The 4145-nt window shown below is 52.1% G+C and overlaps 1 long non-coding RNA gene across 1 annotated transcript; it reads left to right on the forward strand.

Annotated features, from left to right (window-relative positions):
* The first annotated feature begins 1824 nt into the window (after nt 1-1824).
* Nucleotides 1825-3610, forward strand: LOC122462906. The gene is made up of 3 exons (XR_006285801.1): nt 1825-2056; nt 2219-2220; nt 3599-3610. It is a non-coding gene; the product is annotated as an uncharacterized LOC122462906 (long non-coding RNA).
* The last annotated feature ends 535 nt before the right edge of the window (nt 3611-4145 follow it).

The raw sequence follows: 4145 nt of genomic DNA on the forward strand, positions 1-4145 counted from the left end.
CCTTGTGGCCCAGGTACCACACCTCAGCCATCCCCACTTTACACTTCCAACCTTTACAGTCAGTCCTGCCTCCTTGAGGCAACCCTGCACCCTCTTCACCTGGGACACATGTTCCTCCGAGAACTAAAGACACAGATGTCATCAATGAACGACAGGGCAAAGTTCTCCATCCCCTCAATAATTGATCCACCAGGTGCTGGAAGGTGGGAGCCTTGAGGCTGAAAGGTAGGACCAGGAACTCAAAGAGCCCTACTGGGGTGGTGAGGCAGATTTCAGCCTGGTGTTTGGGTCCAAAGGCACCTGCCAATAGCCCTTGGTGAGATCCACAGTAGTGAGATAACATCCCCCTCCAACTTGTCTAGGATCTCATCGGGCCTAGGCGTGGGGTAGGCATCGGACACGGTGATGGCATTAAGATTCTCACAGTTCACATAGAATCTGAATGATCCGTCCTTCTTGGGCACCAGCACCACGGGTGAGGCCCATGGGCTGGTGGACGGATGGATCTCCCCTGAGGCCAGCATGTCGCTGACTTCTCTCTCCCAGTTCCTGGACTGTTTTCTCAGTGACTCTGAATGGGGAACACCGGATGGGAAGGTTGTCTTCCGTCTCCACCCGGTGGACAGCCAGGTTAGCGAACCCAGGCCTGCTGGGGAACAGCAGCTGGTGAGAACGCAGCACCACTCTGATCTGTGCCTGCTGGCCAGGGGTTAGCTGGTCAGAGAGAGGAATTGACTCCCGTGGGAGCCCAGCTCCTGTCTCTGGGAAGAGATCCATCAGGGAATCTTCCCCCTTCTCCTCCCCCTGCCCATACATGGCCAGAACCAACCTCTCCCTATCAAAGTACTGATCCATCATGTTGCCATGGTACTCTCGGTGGCTGTGAGCCCCGTTGGGGAGCCCCACCACACAGCTCACCTCATTCAGCTGCTTGATGACCTCAAAGGGCCCGTCCCAAGCAGCCTGGAGCTTATTCTTCTGCACTGAGATGAGAACCCTCCCCTGGTCCCCGGTGCCATAGGAGCAGGCACGCACTGAGCGGTCGCACCCGACCTCCTCTTTCCCTAGGGCCCGGGCTAGGTTCTCCCTGGCCAACCCATGAGTTCAGTGACCCTTTCCCAAAAAGGCAGCACATTCTCCACCATCAAGTCCCCATCAGGAGAGGTCTTCCCTTCCCATTCATCCCTCAAGTCCCAGGGTCCCCTCACCCTCCTCCCATACAGCAACTCGAAAGGGGAGAACCCTGTGGGTTTCTGAGGCATTTCTCTGTATGTGAACAGCAGGTGGGGTAAATACTTGTCCCAGTCCTGCAGATGGTGGTCCATAAAAATCCTCAGCATCTTCTTCAGGGTCCCATTAAACCTCTCCACCAGCCTGTTGGACTGAGGGTGATATACAGTGTGCCTGACCCCACAGTTCTCCCACAAGCACCCGAGCAGGGCTGACATGAAATTGGATCCCTGGTCTGGAAGGACCTCTCTGGGGAACCCCACCCTGCTGAAAAAGGTCAGCAGCACATCTGCCATGGTGTCCACCTCGCTGGAGGACAGTTGCACAGCTCTGAGTAGCGGGTAGCAAAATCTACCACCACCAGTGTGTATTTCTTCCCTGACTGGGTCGCCTTTCTGAGGGGCCCCACTATGTCCACAGCCACCTTGTGAAAAGGTTGCTCTCTGATGGACAAGGGCCACAAGGCTGCTTTACACTTAAACTGGGGCAACAATTTGGAATCTAGGGGCATGTCTACACTACAAAATTAGGTCAATTTTATAGAAGTTGATCTTTAGTCATTTTATCCAGTCAATCGTGCATGTCCCCACTAAGCGCATGAGGTCGGTGGAGTGTGTCCTCAATACTGTGGCTAGCATCGACTCACAGAGTGGTGCACTGTGCGTAGCTCTCCCACAGTCCCTGCTGCCCTTTGGAATTCTGGGTTAAGCTCCCAGTGCCTGAGGGGGCAAAAACATTGTGGTGGGTGGTTTTAGCTACATGTCGTCAGTCTCCCCTCCCTCCTTGAAAGCAATGGTAAACAATCATAGTGCACCTTTTTTCCTGGGTTATCCATCAAGACGCCATAGCACGGCAAGCATGGAGCCCGCTCAGACGCACACTGCTTTTGTGAGCATTGCAAACACATCGTGTATTATCCTGCAGTTTGTGCAGAACCTAGCTAGGAGCCTCCAGCAAGAGGAAGATTGTGAGGAGGACATGGACAAAGGCGTTCCTGAAAGCACGGGATGTGGCAATTGGGATGTCATGGCAGCATTGGGGCATGTTGATATAGTGGAACATCAATTCTGCACCCAGCAAACAAGCACAGACTTGTGGGACCGCATAGTGTTGCAGGTGTGGGATGATTCCCAGTGGCTGCGAAACTTTTGCATGTGTAAGGCCGCTTTCATGGAACTTTGTGAGTTGCTTTCCCCCACCCTGAAGTGCAGGAATACTAAGAGGAGACCTGCCCTGACAGTTGAGAAGCTAGTGGCGATAGCCCTGTGGAAGCTTGCAATGCCTGACTGCTACCGGTCAGCTGGGAATCAATTCAGAGTGGGCAAATCTACCATGAGGGGGCTGTTGTGATCCAAGTAGCCAGATCATTCAATACCCTTCTGCTAAGAAGGGTAGTGACTCTGGGAAATGTGCAGGGCATAGTGGATGGCTTTGCTGCAATGGGGTTCTCCAATTGTGGTGGGGCTGTAGACGGAATGCATATCCCTATCTTGGCGCCGGACCACCTTGCCAAAGAGTACATAAACTGCAAGGGGTACTTCTCAATGGTGTTGCAAGCACTGGTGGATCGCAAGGGCCATTTCACCGACATGAAGTTGGATGGTCGGGAAAGGTGCCCGATGCTCACATCTTCCGGAACTCCGGTCTGCTCGGAAAGCTTCAAGAAAGGACTTTCTTCCCAGACCAGAAAATTACTGTTGGAGATGTTGAAATGCCAATAGTTATCCTTGGGGACCCAGCCGACCCCTTGCTCCCATGGCTCATGAAGGTGTACATGCAGCCTGGACAGCAGTAAGGAGCAGTTCAACTATAGGCTGAGCAAGTGCAGAATGGTGGTAGAATGTGCCTTTGGGCATTTAAAAGGGTGCTAGCACAGTTTGCTGAGTAGGTTAGACCTCAGCGAAAGCAATATTCCCATTGTTATTGCTTCTTGCTGTGTGCTCCATAATATCTGTGAGAGTAAGGGGGAGACGTTTATGGCAGTGTGGGAGGTTGAGGCAGATCACCTGGCAGCCAACTTTGAACAGCCAGACACCAGGGCAATTAGAAGAGCACACCGAGGCGCGCTGCACATCAGAGAGGCTTTGAAAAACAGTTTCATGACTGACCAGACTATGGTGTGACAGTTGTGTGTGTTTGTCCTTGATGGAAACCCACCTCCTTTGGTAAATGTACTTCCCTGTAAACCAATCCCCCTCCCACCTTCGACCACAGCTGGCACAGGAAATAAAGACCCTATTGTTCTGAATCCATTCATTCTTTATTTTTTTTAAAAAAAGGAGATCCCTGACAACGCTGACTAGTAAAAGGAAACCCGGGCGTACAGAGTTTGATAATGGGGTGGAGTGGGGGAGGAGGGAAGGACAAGGCCATATTGCTTATTATAGACACACTACAAATCAAAGCTGTTTGAATGACAGCTTTCTGTTGCTTGGGCCATCCCCTGGAGTCGAGTGGCAGGGTGCCCAGAGCCTCCCCCCACCCACCTTCTTGGGCCTCTGGGTGAGGAGGATATGAAATTTGGTGAGGAGGGCAGGCAGTTACACAATGGATGCAACGGGGGTCTGTACTCTAGTTGCCTTTCCTGCAGCTCCACCAGATGCCTCATCATGTCCGTTTGCTCCCCCATTAGCCTCAGTATCTCCTCCTGCGTGTTCCGATCACGCTCGCTATATGCTTTCCTGGCTCTGCCACTGAATGTCTCCATGCATTCAGCTGTGCCCTATCAGTGCAGAAAGACTGCATGAGATCTGAAAACATGTAATCGCCAGTGCATTTTTTTCGCCTTCTAATCTGCGATAACCTCAGGGATGGAGTTGATGCAGGGAGCATAGAAGCATTTGCAGCTGCAGGGAGGGGGGAAGGGAGAGTAGACTTTTAAAAAGATACATTTCTGAGAACAAAAGGGAAACTCT

The sequence above is a fragment of the Chelonia mydas genome, chromosome 14 (assembly GCF_015237465.2).
Source record: "Chelonia mydas isolate rCheMyd1 chromosome 14, rCheMyd1.pri.v2, whole genome shotgun sequence".
Taxonomy (NCBI): domain Eukaryota; kingdom Metazoa; phylum Chordata; order Testudines; family Cheloniidae; genus Chelonia; species Chelonia mydas.